Genomic DNA, 16,875 nt, shown 5'->3' on the forward strand with positions numbered 1-16,875 from the left:
TCATTTTACTGTATCTTGTACATCTGGCAACAGCTAAAATGCATCTAACTTAGTCAACAGTCAGATGTGATGAAACACAGCCAGCATTTTTCCACTGGCGTAACACAGAGCTCAGTAGATGAGCTGAATCCAAAATTTGAATACCACTGAACATCAGCTGTTTCTACATTCATTTTCAATTAGATGTTTTTGTGCAGAGCCCAGAGAGAGAGGTTGTCTAGAAATATGCTATGTGACAGAAGACACATAAAGCAAAAAAAAAAAAAAATAGAAGCACCTACACTAAGTGCAAGCCTGTGCCAGTAACATGGCAAAGAAAATCTCTTCATCTTGCAAATCAAGTCTTCCCCCATCCATGGAAATACTCTGAAAGCTGAATTATTCTTTGAAAATTCAAGAAGGGTTGGGGCTGGGTTTTTTGACAGCTGCCCAATAGAAATAATGAAGTTCAACAGTTTTCCCATCTAAAACATACTTAAGCCTTCTGATCTACATTACATCAAACCCACAATATCTGTTTTGTATTTGTGCAGCATTTTGTAAACATGCTATTTTCTTTCTAGCTCTGTTGTCAGAAGGAAGCATCATCTTCCAACATGCCAGTGCTACCTACAAAATTATGGAGCAGCCAGCTCTCTCATCCACCTTCCCCCACTCCTCCCTCCATACACACACTCTCCACTCTGATTTCAAGTTTTCCAGGATGGAAAACTGTCCACACAGTTGCATGCAAGTCATGGGGAGCAGGGAAAATTTTCCTCTGTGTCTGGAAAACATGACTAACCAGCATCTGAAATAGGTCCAAAACTGACTTGTTCTCCCAGCAGAACAGAGGCATTGGTTGCTAACGTGGAAAGCCCAAACTCCCAGCAATCACACTTAATTTCTGATTCGTTCCTATTGGCATCATTCATTTATCCCTCTCTCCTTTGATCTGATCCTTCCCTGACCTCCAAATACAAAACCTTGAAAAGTGAAAAAGTAATGCAGTAGCAATTGCATTATATTTTGTATTCACTTTGAGAAACTGTCTCCATTTTCCTTGATGATCAGATGGAAAGAGGAGGTGGTAATCTCCAGGGCAGGGACAATAAACTGGGTCTGCAGTGAAAGATGGCATCTACTGCCTTCCAGACAAGCTGAGCTTCATATGAAAGTCAAGGGTTTTCCTGTTCCCTCCCTTTTTTATAATATCACTTGCCATAGGAGTCTTTATTTTGCTCTGATACTTTTCACAGGCTTGGGATCAGCTCTGAGATTTGCCAGTTTTCTTGTGGGAGGGATCTGTTTGGTTTAAGAGGAAGTGGGGGAGGAAGTGTTTCATTTTGCAAACACAACCTGCACACGAGGATATTTTTATTCCCTTGCTTTCCTATCAAAAAGTCTAGACTCAAAACCACTGAGTAAAAGTTTGATTTAAAATAGCAAAATTAAACTGAAGACTGTAAGATGGGAGCACTTTCAATTTTCACTGGGGGTTTAATCCTACCCACTCTCCCAATGCTTTGCTATCAGCTGGGGGATGAGAAAGACACTCTGGACGTATCATTTTTTCTCCTGCTACACTGCAGCTGGCATCCCAGGAGCCTTGTCTGCTTCTTCCACTCATTTCTACCTGATGTCAACAGCAGCTGAAAGTAGAGGCAGACAATGAGTCAGAAGACACCAGGGCATCCCACCCAAGGGCTGCCAGAGGGGCACAGGAATTCCCCATGGCCCATCCACTTGTGCCTCCTGGGGCCAGGCAGCCCAACAGGGATGGCGAGGACCATGGGAAAACTAACAGAGACTTGGCCCCAGTTTTCGTTCTGCACTTGTCCAGCAGCACACAGAGCACAAAACAATCTTTCCAAATTGTATTTTTTCATGCCAAAAAGAATAGCCTGTCTAATGATGAAAACATCCTAACCTCTTCTTCCACCTCTCTTGGGGGAAGAGAGCTTTAAGGCTCTTGCACTTGGTGGTTGGAACAGCATAACCCCATCCAAAAATCTCTGGGGACAGACAAAGCAGGCAAACCAGTGCTGTGTTTCATTCCAGGGCTTAACAAAAGGAGGTTCCCAGCCAGCCTGCTCTAATGAGATGCACCACATGGGCATTTCACACCAAATGTGTGTCTCCCACCCTCTCTCCAGGAGGATTCCCTGGCTCTCAAAGCCCCACTCCTGCCACAGGCTCCCTGGATGGACGCCCTGGTACTGCCTCACACAGCAGGAGCACCCCACAAAGCAGCTGCTCAAAGGAGCTTCATCTACCCCCAAACAGGGGGCCACCTTCCTTTGGCCTCCATGTGTGCCTCACAGGAGAACAGGGAAATTCGCTGAAATTACACAACAAGCCAAAAAGCTTCAAAACCAGCGCTAAAGGTGAAGTACAAAGGGGATTAATTGCCAAACCTAAACAGCACTGGTGTGCTACTGAAGTCAGCAGCAGCATCTAAAAGTATTCAGCACATTTGAAGAACCCATGAACAACCTAATGGATTATTTTTTTTCTGTGTGGAAATGTTACTTTCATATAATTTCCCTAGTTCATTTAAAATGACAGGATGTGTATCTTTCTTCTGATCCTAAGTAAAAATGTGGGTTTTTTACATCTCAAAGCCAGCTACAAATACCTATAACCTATGAATGCAAAACCCCCTAGCAAACATAAGTAAAATCCATCTATATACTCTTTTTTTCCATGCAACAGATGAGGACTGGCAGAGGGCTCTAGAGCTGAAACAGGTTTTCAACTCTGGTAAAAATGGTGAGAATTCTTTATCAGATATAGAAGAATACAAAAATTTAACCTTTTATCTGCTCTCTGCTTCTAGTGCTCCATGCATGATGCTCTGTCATAGTACAATAAAAATGTGAGTAATTTGAGTAATTTCCCCCCAGAGAAAGAAAAAACCAAAGGAGTGGGGGATGAGACAGACTCCCATGCACATCTGGAGGAATGAAAGCCAAACCAAAAGCAATCTTAATTTATTTCCAATCAAACATTCTCTTTGTGACATGGCCACATTCTGCAAGAAAGCAGCAAGATAAACTTCATTTCAAGGTAAAATAAATACCTAGTTAGAAATAGTTTGAATGAATGAACCTGGTGTAGACCATATGAATGTAATCCTCAAAGCTATTTACAGCTAGACAACAATAATGAGAAAAACTCTAACTGAAGAAATGGGTTACTTTCAAGCTGCATTCCTCTATTCTGTGTTTACTCCCTTGTCCTCTTCGGCAAATGCAGTAAATTCATGGAGCAAAACTGCAGAAGCTGGGGACTTTTGTTTCATTTAGTGTTTGGTTTCTGTTTCGGAGCAACCATTTCAAAACGATGTATTCACAAACATAGTTTGCTTTTCTAACAGATGTTGCACTGTAATTGTGTCCAAATGAGCTGATTTGGGGTTTTCTGTTTGATTAGAGAACAAAACAGATAGGAGCAAAACCACTGGGGCTACATGAAATTTGTAGGAGTTTCAATGAAATAACTTGTGAGATTGCCTGAAAGCAACAAGACCCACCACTGGCACTTCCAAGATAAATTCATCAACAGAAGCTTTTACTTCCCTCCCTAGTATGTGTCTCAAAAGTAGTCTCAGGCAGACCTTCTCTCTCAATCCATGAGCATGTTGGGGATGGAGGTGAGGAGGGAGGAGCAGGACACTGGGAACTGCATGCACACTGACAGGCAGGGGCTGCATGAGCCTTCCCACCCCAAGAGCCCACGCTCACCCAGCAGAGCAAAACCAGATCAAGGTGGCAGAAAGTTACAAAAGGACCTGAAAGCATGGCCTAAAATGAGACTTGTCACAGAAGAGATAAGGGAAAAAACCCACTCACACATGCCAGGAGAAAATGATTGTCCCAGAAGGTCAGATATTGCACAAAGGAAAAAAATGTTGGCTATTATGCAATATGAGATAAATTAATGGAGGCCAGAGAACAGCAGCTGTTATGCAGATGGCACTTTCCCCATCCTGGCTGCCAAACCGGACAGTGCAGGACTCTCTGTTTCCGTTAATCTTCCTGGGCAATGACAGGCTGCAGCACGCAATGCAAACAGCCATTCCCAGCATCCTGGGAGGCTGTGGAAAGCCAATGAAAAACTATGGCTCTGGGGTTAACTAAGCCACGATTCTGATGAAAAGCAGATGTCATTTAATTATTGGGGGGCTTCCACTAATTATAACCCATGGACATATTTTATAGTACACCAAAGATCAGAATTTAAAAAAGCCCAAGGCTACTAGTACACACAGTTCCTCCCATGCCATTAAAATTGTACAAGTGGGAAGAGCAAAGGAAAGATCCATCATTTCTGTTGTTAGAGTAAGTCCTGCATCTTGTTATAAAGACCAGTGTTGCCTTAGTTGAGACTCTTCTTCTACTTGTGTGAGAGAATTACTTTATCAAAAGCTAAAAATCACAAATTAAATCTGCATTAACCCAGAAGTTTTTTCCCTAGCTTTCACTCTTGTGAACATAGTACCATTCCTGACTGAACTACAACACATCCTTTGGGAGATTTTTTTTTAAATTCAGTTTCATTTTTTTAAAATTCAGTTTTCATTTTCTGCATGTAGGAGCCCCGAATTACGTAACAGGATCTCAGTCATACATTTTTTCCCCTGCCTGCATAGCGATTATAAAGGCATCTAAACCACAAGGCTCTTTTAAGCTGAGTTCCCATTCTGCTATGTTTGGAAGAAAATGCTTTCTATGAAGAGTGAGGTAGGAGGCAGTGGCAGGTAGCCAGATAAACTCCTTGCTTTGGTCCATATGCAAGCATTTCTCAGTACTCAGAAATCCTAATGACCTCAATTTCTGTGCTTAAGGTTTGCTTTTCACAATATTTTAAACACACCACCGCCCCAAAAGCTCTTCAGATCTAATATATGCAACAATCCCAGGAAATTCCTTTTGGTTTACCCTTTGCTTACAAAGAAAGCCTCACATATGAAATTCATTTCTCTTAAATTCTTTAAACAATATGCAAGCAGCACAGGCTTCGAACACAGTGCTAATTATGGGTAGTGGGCCTTTTTCTATCTAAATGGTCAGGTTAAAATTTATGGTGTAGTTTACAGAATACAAAAATTCCTGGTTTAGTAGGTAATGTTTGTTGCCCTTCCTCATGAAGGTCCTGTCTACAAGCAGGGAAACATAAAGGCATTAAAATGTATATCAAGACATAAAGACCAATATTTTAAATAATGTGTGGCAAAGGCTAAGGTAATCTCACTTCTAAGTTAAAAACTGGCACACGCCTAATTTTCCCAGTGTTTTTATTTTCACACAGTTATCAAACAAAAGCTATATATGGGTGTGAAAAGGGAGCCACTACAGAAACAAGAGTTTGCCCAGAAAGGTGACTCACCGTCCTTTGCCAGAAAAAAAATCAGCCTGACTCCTTCAGTATCAAGCATGGCAGAAACTCCCAGCTTCCCAGGTTAGTGGCAGCTTACACATCCCATAGTACTCAGCACCTCTTTCAAGTCAAGACAAAAACAAACACCTGTGCAAGCACCTTGCCTCAAAGCCATCTTCCTCCAACTACACTCCTCTCATGCCTCTCCATCTTTAACTCAGCCCAAGATACTGCTTTCCTGCTATACAGTAAAGACCTCAAGTCTTGCATTTTGTACCCTTCAGGACTGCTCCTCTGGCAGGCAGGAGATGCCAGCAGACAGCAAGTGCAAGGCTGGATGGTCAGTCTCCCCCTCCCACAAGGGCAGACCACACACTGGCCTTCCTGCAAACCCACACCCCAGCAGCAATGGCCTGGAGACCATCCTGTTAATTTTAAACCCCCAAGGAAAGACAAAATAGGATGTGTTGGGTAGCAAAGAAAGCTTTTTGTGCCACAGCTTCCTCACTTTGCATGGTTAGGGTTTACTTAAAAGGAGTGGAGGGATGGTTTGAATTCTTACATCGCTTCTCCCCCTTCCTGAGGAAGCTCTGGTGTTCTAGCCAGATGCTGGGAGCAATTCCAGCTCCATCTGTTTGAGAGTTTTGAGTTGTGCAACATAAATTTTACTTTAATGTGTGGTAATAATGACCTCCAAAACCCCATCTTGCCTCCTTCAAATATGCTAGCTGAAAGCCAGCTTGCACATACATTAACACATGAAGTATTGCAGGGTATATGTTAATGCTGTTTATGAAGATTAAGCCACACAAATTCCTATTAGCACTAATGGTGGTTTCATGACCTAAAACCCAAGAAACACAAAAACTGTATTTTTGAGCAGCTCCAATCTCACACCCATACTCCCTACCCATGCTTTTCTGATCATTCCCACCTTTAAACACCCCATGTACATCCATTCTCAACAGGGCTCCCAAGCTCCACAAGTTCAGGACAGTCAAGCCTTCAGACTGAGAAGGCTTTTACAGAAGTTACAAAGTCATACAGGAAACAGTACCCGCACTTCATTCAAGTGGATTCTCCCTCGTAAGGTACCAGTAAGGTACCAAATCAGCGTTAAGGTTTGTAAGAAAGTTTGAAAATCTTAAACTTTGCTGAGAGTGAGTCTTGGCATTCTTACTAGACATCTGCATGGTCTGTTTTAACAAGCCAGAAACAAATGCTGGCTGTGCTCCATTTCTGTAGCTCTGCTTTTCCATAGCCAACCTATCCTATTTCACCTACTTTTTCAATGGCAAAAAGAAGACACAAAAGCTGATGAACCAAATGTTTTCAAATGTAAATCTCAATTCTCCTGTGAAAAAGCAGAAAGCACTGTATTTTCCTCCCACAGGATGCTCCCCCAATCTTTGTTGCTTCACTTGAACTCACATCCTAGCATATAAGAGAAGCACTGAAGTGTTGCTTTCTAGGTGATGTATTATTATCATAATACATGTTATTTGTGTTCACAAGCACACGAGAGAAAAAACTATCTCCTCTTTTCCAGCTGGCACACATTATTCAACACTTTTGCAAGCAAGTGAGCAAACATCCAGCTTTGGCAAAAATCAGCATTCATTCTGCAAAGACCTTTGCAGAGGTCAAGGTCACATAAGAAGGAGCTGTGTGCACTTAACAAGTTTTGTCAGAAACCAAGGGAGGGGGCAGAGCCAGGTCTGGAGGCAGGTTCATGCTGCAACTGCCATTTGCAATGAGCCAAGATTCCCAAAGGAGCGGGTTTCCTCTTCATGCTCTCTCACCTCCTCTATCCCAAGACAGATATTAAAATCAGACAGCTCCTTCCTCTCCCCACTCCAACTCTCCAAGAACCTCTAAACCTGATGGCTGGGCCTTCCACAGCTCAGGGCTCTGGCTTGGAGGAAGCAGGACTCTCATCTAGAGACTGAGCTACAACACGTTTGGTGCTATTTGTCTCATTTACAAACTCAGGCCAAGGCAGTAAGCTACACACAAGAAAATGGAGTACAACAATTATAAGCTTCATTTACCAAAATAATTCAGCTCTCAAGACTGATATAGCATCTGCATATCCAGTTACCACATAAGAAAAGTTATCCCAAGACACACAGAATGACATCACACATTTGGCCTTCAAAGTAAAGGAATTCTTCTCCTGAACTGTCACTGATAATGGATAAATGAAAAAGTGGCCATGCAGTCTTTGTCGATGATACTACAAAACACACCAGGTTATATACACTGCACTGAAGCTTGCCTTTTAGGTTAATCTAAATGGCAGTGAAGAAAACTAATAGATATATAGACTTCAAATGCACACTCTCCTAGAAAAGAATCAAAGAAACCAGTGTTATAAAAAAGAGGGCATAATTTTGTGCAACACAGTACTGTGCACACTGAAACCTAAACAAATTCATCAACTAACTTGTCTTGCGTTAAACAATCAGGCACAGACATTTGTCCAGGATGAGCAGTGAGGTGATGGACACAAAATGTTTCTAATGGATGCAAAAGACTACCATGCCCTTAATTTCAGTTTGTATTCCCTGTTCCTAGCAACTTACACTAACCATGAAGGGAGAAAAAAAAATCAAATGCAAAAAAGGGAGATTCTTGTCTAAGCAACCTTCAGACCTTGAAGTTTAATAGGAACTAAGCAACTAAAGAAATTGGATGAATCTTGATACAGAACAGCTGACACAGAGCATCTGAAATTATACATTGGAATAAGCCCTAAGCTACGTTTGCAAAGCTTGAGTTGGATGCAGTAAAAGAGCAGAACCAACAATCAGGGCAGATTTGAATGCCTGCAATGAAATAAAGAACAAAAGAGATTAGGCCAAAACATGATGAAATCACAATTTATTTTCTTTAGGGTGGGGAGCCCAGACTTTTCCCACTGGCCCTTTTCTAAAACAAATAGGAAAAACTAACTAACAGTCACAAACTACAGAAAGTTCAATAAGCAAAAGGATTTAGCCATGGGTTCCACATGATGAGTTTTAATATCTGGCACTGGCATGCCCCAAGCTTGCCTTTTGCCAATTTTTCAACAGCTCTAAACAGTGAAAGAGACTCATATTTAGGGCTTAAGAGCTTTGGAGGAGGGGAGAATTCAGACCCTCTCTTCCTTCCCACACAATGTAACAGAAACACTTTTATCTAGTTTCCTCAGTAGGGCCCTCTGCCAAAATATTTAGTCACTTTTAGTCTGTTTGCTCTTGATACAATTAGATGTATCTCATTTGTCATATCCTTATCTGATTCAGCTGGTTATTTGTTCAACATGAGTGGCTGGGAATGGGGCATACTGTTTGTGTGCATATTCACATACACCTCCGACCATCATTCTCTGAAACACACCCCACACTCCCACACACAGATTTAGTTAACTGCCATACGGAAAAACAAGCATGCCTAAGACATCCTGTGAAAGAAGACAAGATTGGTAAACTCCCAAGCAGTACAAAAAGAGAGGTTTCAAGGCTTTTATTTGAGGAAGAGGTAGGATCATCTAGCATTCTGTTTTGGCGAATTTGTGTCAAATTGACATTCCAATTTCGGCAGCATACATAAAACTGCACAATTATTTAGCACTGTACAGATTTTACGTAACTCTTTAAGTTATTGACTCACTTCATTTTCCTTCCGACTGTAAAACAGATTAATCTGAAATGAATTAAGACAGGCAACCAGAAGTAATGTTACTATAGCTGGTAAACATTCTTTAAACTGGTCTATCAGTAAGCTGCTTAAAAGCCTCACTATCATTGTATGCTGCATCTGCTCAATAATTACTATCTCTCAAACCAGGGATTATGACTGTGTGCTGAGTATTGCAACAGAACAGGCAAAGCAGTACAGGTAGCCAGGAATCCCAAAAGCAGAAACTGGTGAAGTACTTAATTGCTCACACATAAAATGCTGGGCCCTGGAAATTCAGGCAATACAGCACCCAATCCCTCATACAGGCAGATGCTCTGAGCCTTGAAATCAGAATTTCTACCTCATCTTTAAAAAAATAAAATAAAAAACAAGCAACCACGTGTTTCATTACAAGAGGCAGAAATATTTCACAGAAAGAAGGAAGAACTGCATTAAGGACAGGACATCATATTGTAATTACAGCTACTAAGGTAAGCAAACAAAAAATAAAAGGCAGTGACCAGAGCAATGTGGAGGAGGCAGGAAAGATTCCTCTCTCCAAAAATGGCTTTAATTTTCAAGACTAAAACAAGGAGCACATTGAGGAAAGACCTGTTAATTCCTATAGGACTATGCTTCTGTCACAGTTTAATCCTCTACACCTAAAGGAAGTGAGTGTTTCACAAGTCCACAGCTCCAGACATGCCCAGGATAAAACATAACCACTGCACACAAGTACTTTAGTCCAGAAATGGTTTCTGATTGCACAGAAAACGCAGCAATTGTGCATTTAGAGAGTTTCTGCTGGTGGAAAGGAAATCATCACCATTGAGAGTGAAGCACCGCCAAACTGACAACAGATCCTGGCTCAGTGCAAAACTCAGTGTTACACAGCTGCAGTGGCTGCACTACCTGCAAAGAGAAACAACCCCAAAACAAAATCACTCTGCTCAAAAGACAGGCACAGACCACAGCAAGGAATAAGAATAAAGAGAAATTTGTATAGTAAGAATGTGTCTGCTGTGAGTTTAAATTTATTTTGCTAAACTTGCCGAAGAAATATTTATCTCCAAAATCTTAATTTGGTAATGTTTCAGTCTGCAGCAGAGAATCAAAGGAAGAATTAATTGGCAATGCAACAGTTTCCAGTTTTGATTTGGTTTGTCTCGTTGAACAGTACTTTGCACATACATGTTCTAAATACCTGACATTGGAGGCATGTGGATTTTGTTCTCAATTACCAACATGAATGCAAGAACACAAGAAAGTAACTGTCTCCCACCTGGGTACTTGCTTATATTCTGCTTATCAGATTGTCTCCCCTTAAAAGGAAAATTTTAGAAAATCAGTTTTGTTATTTACACAGAAATTTTAATTACTGAAGCTAACTTCTAGGCTACTAGGAAGTTTTGAATTTCTTGTCAGAATTGATTTAGAAAAATGTATCCAAATATCCAAAGATACCTAAGTTTACAGGGAAACAGAGCTTTAATATTAATTCTTTCATTTTAGGTTGTCTGGTAGCACATGGACTCTTTCCTCACCAGAAGTCTTTTGAAATCAAATGCCACAGAGTCAAAATTTCAGGAAGAACCAGAAATACACTTAAACTGTAATTCTGGAAGAGACTCAAAAGAAACAGAGAGTACACAATCCTACAAGCTGCTTGTTTTCAAAGCCATCATGTACAATTTAATATCAAGTAAAATTATGGCTGGCTGGCATAGATTTCCTGAATGGGTGTGACTACAAATGCACTATTTAACAAATCAAAAGCATGAACCATGCAAATATTTCAACAAAATAGGATCAATGCTTAATATAAACTTACTTAAACAATGCTCAAGGCAAAAGAAAATTACAGTCTACAATGAGCATATTTAAGATGATGACTCTTGTATGAAATAAGTCCTTTCTTACTCTTGTTCCTACTTTCCCATCAATAATTATTTGGGCTAGAGGAAAAACAATGGAAGGACTCCCATGAAGGACACCATTTTGTCATTACCCAATACAGAGAGTGTATAACTAAATACAAGCCTGAAATTAGCTCAGCCACAAGCTTTTGAGCACCCCTATAACATACTTAATACTCTCACTGCTGTTGCATGGCTTAAAAAATTTCAAAAACGACCACCACAGAATCAGAGGAATCAAGTCAAAGGGAAACTAAGGAAATTACCTCACTATTATTTCCAGCCTGTTTTCTGACCCAATGACATGCCCCTGCATAGTCAAAGTGAAGGAGGCAAGTCTGGAAGGCCCAATTCTGCAGCATGTACAGACAGCTTCAAAAATCATTTGGGGGGGTCACACAACCATCCTGGGGCCAAAGCAGGTCAGTGACTATGCACCCAAACTCTCCCAGGGCCTTGAACAAGGATTTAAGCACCTAAACGCCTGATTATGAAAACCACAGGGGCAACCCACGTAGATGTCTGGGGATGTCACACTTGTGTGACCTGCTGTCACACACTAGTGCAGGGTATTGATGCTATGAACAGAAAAACCTGCTCAGGCTCCCCAGCTATGGACCCCTGCCCAGCACAAAACACCTGGGAAATATTTCTGAAGGCTGAGAATAAAAACTCACTGGCAGTCAGAGTAACAGAGTATCCACCTGCTCCCCCTATACCAATAACTATCCAACTTCCCCATCTGTTCAAAACAAAAATAAATTACCTCCACATCCTGAGAACCCACCTTTGCAGGGCTCACATCCTCCAACCCAGTAATCTGGTTTATGTACATAAATCTGGTTTGCGTGGACAGTCCTGATGATTTGCTATCACCAGTGAGGTGACCAATGCTGGTTTTCTACCCCAGAGAACAGTGGCTGAGTGCTCTTCTGCATACCAGATTTGTTTTAGGGTGACATATCTCTCTGTGACAAATGGGCTGAGAAGTTCAAATGACTTGGGGGGAGGGGACAGCTTTTCCTTATCTGTGTTTCATTAGAAAATGCTATGGTTCCAAAATCCAGTAAGAAAAGTTCACTGTTACCTGAGCAGACAGAAAATGTGAATCTTCTTTTCAAATACACACTGCAAAACATTAGACAAAAGACAAGTAACTAATCCTTGTTTAAAACAGCTTGCTTTGTTTAAAATGAAACATATTCCCTTTGGCATTAACTACCTCAGATCTCAGGGGCTTGAGGTTATTTCAGGAATTGGTAACTAATGGAATAATTGTATTACTACGAGTTTAAGTAACAATGCCTACATTGTGTAAATATCTTCCTGTAACTGACTGGTGATAACTACATTGCACATCCTCCAGAAAGCATTATATTCTGAATATTCACGAGTTTGTTTCAAAGGTTTCTGATTTTTATTTAGAGCGTTCAAAGTATGCAGGCATAGTCAAAGCAGTAAATTTTACAACCTTGTCATAAATCATTCACTGTGCAAAAGAAAACTTACATTAAAAAGGAAGTGCTTAATTGCTGAGAACTTCCTGAATGTGAATATCACTCTGGATACCAGCTCCTGCACCTTACTTGTACCAGACAGTCATTAGCTTGTGGCAGGATGGACACACACTGCCCGAGTCACCCAGCTCTGCAGTACCACCCTCAGACCCTGCTGATGGGTCTGAGATCCCCCAGCCAGCTCCAGCCCCCTGCAGTCCATTCAGCAGCATGGAGCACCTTCATCACCCAGGGGACCAGCCCATCCCAGTGGCTCCCAGTCTGAAATGCAGCATTTCAGCATTTGGTGACTATGAACTGAACCACTGAATAACCATTATCAGAGAGACCCAATATCTCTTTTACCAATATGAAGATTTTTCTCTAGTGCGTGTTCTTCAGATCTTATGTCTACCTTGGTGACGTAAATAAACATTTATTAAACTTATGGATGTGAACAACTGTCAGCATTTCAACTGCCTTCATGCAAAACAAGATCTAAGAGAGATATCAAGAAGGCACAAGCTGACAGTGCTATGTGAAACCAAATTCCACCACTTCCTTCCATGCTAGCACTTCTGAAGACCATTTCACAGCTGGATGAAACCATTCACATTTTAACATAAGTGCTTTGACTTCACAAGGGGATGCTGATTTGCCTCTCCTTTCCTGGTTGCTCCACTGCAGAAGTCCTAATGCACACTGACACCACCCAGCAAGGGACCCAGCAAGGATCCTTTCATATGCAAGGGCCCCCAGGCCCAATCCAGGTGACACCATCCGTTTGCAAGCGACAGTCAAAAGACAGAGATGCTGAAAACCACATGGTAGGACAGAATTCAAAACTTCTGAAGGTAAGAGACAGGATCAACATACCCAGGAAAAATAAAGCTTTAGTGGAAAAGAAATACAGAAGATTCCTTCAAGATAGCTGAACAATACAATGGAGAGACGAGTATTCCTTTCTGAACCCAGCCATTGTTGAAAATATGGACACTGAGTTGTGTGCATCACAGTTTTCATATCAGCCCTCTGCACCTTCACACAGGTAAATAACTAAAGAGATAACAGAAGGTGAAGGAAGAGGAGATATAATTATCAATAAAACTCTGATACTGTTTACAAGTATTCTCAGAAAAAGTTACCTCACCCTTTCAATCTCAGCTTCCAACAAAGAACAAAATGCTCTCACTCAGAAGAGCACAGCACTGCCTGTTCTTAGCTTTCTTCACATCATATCTCATACAATATCCCTTAACTGGAGAGGCTGGGGCCATAGCCCAGGGCACAGCTGCTCTAGTTACTGTAAAAATCAACTGATTCTCCTATGCCATCTTGATTAATATAATTTAGGAAGCTGAATTTGTAAGCATTAGAAAAATCAAATTGGTTTCATCTATATTACAAAAATCTAATTGCTTTTTTTTCATAAGCACTAACTGGCTTTGCTTATCCAGATTTTCTAGCAATGAAGCCTGGTCCTTTAAAACGTGGTCACTGACTCTTTTGTGAGCAACATTCTTCTTGTACTGGTCAGAAACTTCACTTAGCTTTAATCTCACTTGGTATCATGTAACTGAGAAGAAGAATATTTTGCAACAGCCCTACTCTTTGTAATATTATCATCTTCATGAAATTTTGCATGAGAGCTCTGTCAGCTACTGTGATGGTCACAACTGGAAAAACCATGCTCCAGGGCAACTTCACCATTACAAACATCCAGGGAAACTTCCAGCTCCCTGTGCGGTCACAGTCCATAACACAGTGTTTGCCAGCACAAAGCACTTAGATATTTTCATATATGCTGCTATTCATGTAATACAAGATCAGACTCAGTAACAAATGTGAGAAGAACAAGGGCAGCCAAGAGGAGGAACCACTGTAGATTAAACACCATCCATGCTGCTTTGCTGGAGGGAAGACAATAAATAAAGGCAGAGCTGCTGATGTCAGCTCAGTCCTTGAGGAGCTGTAAGGTCCAAGCCACAGAAAGGTACTGGCAGAAAAAAGCATAAGCTACACAGAGAAATTGGGTAATGTCTGCTCAAGAGAGAAATCTGGGTTTGAGCAGGGAAGGATCACAGACATGTCACTGCTGAGAAGGAAAACCCAGCCAGGTAAAAAGATTTAGGTCTCCTGCATAGCAGAACTAGGAAAACCCATGCTGGCTGACTGCCCTGCATGTGACCTGCTGCTATAAAGGCTCAAATCTACTCTCCAGACAGACAGCTCCTCACAAAGGAAACTGCAGATTAAGACTCTGCTGGAAATGATCACTTTGGAGATTAATCTGTGCACATGCACACATGTACACACACACACACTAACGCACTGGAAATCCACTGCTGGAAACACATCTAAAGCAGGTGGAAATGCCGGATGGAGAGCATTTAGGCTGTGGGGTTTAATGCAGCCATAAATATCACCAGTCTCAGCTATTCCAGCACAACTCAACCACCACTCATCAATACTGCTGTCAGCTCTGTGTTAGCAACAAACCACATGACAGCCACGGTCACCCATTCCCCCTGGCCAGGAGGGACTGGCTGCAGATGGAGCCCAGCATGCCCGCACAGGCACAGCCCTGCACACCTTCGTGCAGGGCAGAAAGAGGAAACTCAGACAGGAACCCGACACCGTGGTGTCATCCAGGAATTTGCTTTATAGCAGCTCTGTGATCAGTTGCTGGGTAGCCTTTTCAGGAATTATCCAGGAATGCAGAGGCAACCAGAAAGCTCCCTCTGAAGTCTCATTGTAGCAAGTGATCTGCCCAAATGCCAAGGTGATGGATTCCTGTGTCAGGCAGCCCGTCCTCGCCCCCCACCCCCCCTTCCCCAGCCTTGGGGGGGACTCAGAGCCCAGGATGAGTGCCCATGTCACTGGGTATCTACTGACTGCTACAGAGCCATCACTGCACTTTGTTAATGCAGCCAACCTTCTAAATAGAAAAATCAGAAAATCTCTTCAATATTAATTTTTACATTTTCATTCCCAGTTCTTCTCAAGCCTCTGATGCTGAACTGACCTAGAGGGGGGGCCTTGCTCCTGCCTTTGCTGAAATGACAGCTTTTAAAATGGCATCTGCAGTAAGATCCATCAAAACTGAAGTTCAGTTCACAGGATTTTAGAAAGCTTTCAGCTACTGTTCACTGCTACTTGCTTTAAAATACTTCCCACTCCCCTCTGCTTTTACATTATGTCTTCCTATAATGTCATATGGGTTGGATTGTCAGAAGGACCAGACTCTAGCATAGATTCACCCCCACTTTAACCAACAGTAAAAATGTCAAAGCCTTTGAAGAGCCATCACCTAGTAACAGCTGCGGAACTTCCACTAAGAACACTTATTTTCAAATTTCATTCTGACAATCAATTTTTAAAGTTTTAAAATAATTTTAATGCCTCTTTTCCACAAAACAAGCAACTTCACCACAAGATTCATGAGGAGTGATGAGTCTAGCTTTCAGCGACAAACTCAAGTGGGTTTTGATGAAGACACGGAAGCAGGCTAAACATTGTGAAGACAGAAACAATAGAGAGCCCAGCAGAATATTTTCTTACACTCACTATAGATTTTAGTAGGTCTCACCATCACAGCTTTCCTATGAACAGACTGGCATAATCACACACCGGCCTCTGCATGACCCAGGGGCAAGTCTGGAACACTGCACCCCATCAGATACACTGGCCTGGGATACTTTGAAGAGACAAGAAAATGAGTTTTCTAGTTATTTATGTAAGCAATTCAGAAAGCACATCCACCAGTTTCTCTTCTCAGAGAGATTTTACTTTTGTGGAGATTTTTCAAGGACAAAGGATTAAATTTCCAAACTTTATCAAGGAAAAAAAAATGATACGAAACCCCATCGCACTATTTTAGCAACAAGCAATGCTGCACAATTGCAAGCATTGGTAACTTCTTGGTGTCCCTGGCACAAAGCAGGTCAAACATGTGATGACAACAGCAGCGACTGCTTGGCCTCACTTATACAGCATTCCTGATGGATGCTGTGTTACTGGCAACACAGGAGCATGGCATCCTCTTCTGGGCACCCAGAGCCCCTGCCTCCAGAGATAAACTCCTGATGCAACAAGGATTCAATAGTGAGATTCAAGAACAGTCGACTCATGTTTCCTTCAGGCAAATTAATGGGAGGATTAAAGTTCACAGAAAGGTTTGAAATGGAAGGTAGGAGGGAAAACAATTGATAAAATACACCCTCAGAGCCTTGCAGGGTGCAGGGTACGTGTTCTACCCTCAAAGATGTTGCACATCAGACAAGGATCTCTGAACACCTGCCCTCAGGAGCTCTGGGTGACAGCCCAATACATGTACATACACAGCAGCCAACTGAGCCTGGCAGGAGGACATGACAGAGTCTGCACACCCAGTGTTGGGGAGGGATGTTGGGGGGACCCTAGCCAGCCCCACAGAC

At 41.8% G+C, this 16,875-nt stretch overlaps 1 protein-coding gene across 1 annotated transcript in view; it reads right to left on the minus strand.

Annotated features, from left to right (window-relative positions):
• The window catches only part of EXT1 (exostosin glycosyltransferase 1), a 181,625-nt gene that overhangs the window by 115,146 nt on the left and 49,604 nt on the right, over positions 1–16,875 (minus strand). The gene's annotated exons all lie outside the window — the stretch shown is intronic.

The sequence above is a fragment of the Camarhynchus parvulus genome, chromosome 2 (assembly GCF_901933205.1).
Source record: "Camarhynchus parvulus chromosome 2, STF_HiC, whole genome shotgun sequence".
In the NCBI taxonomy this organism is placed as follows: Eukaryota; Metazoa; Chordata; class Aves; order Passeriformes; family Thraupidae; genus Camarhynchus; species Camarhynchus parvulus.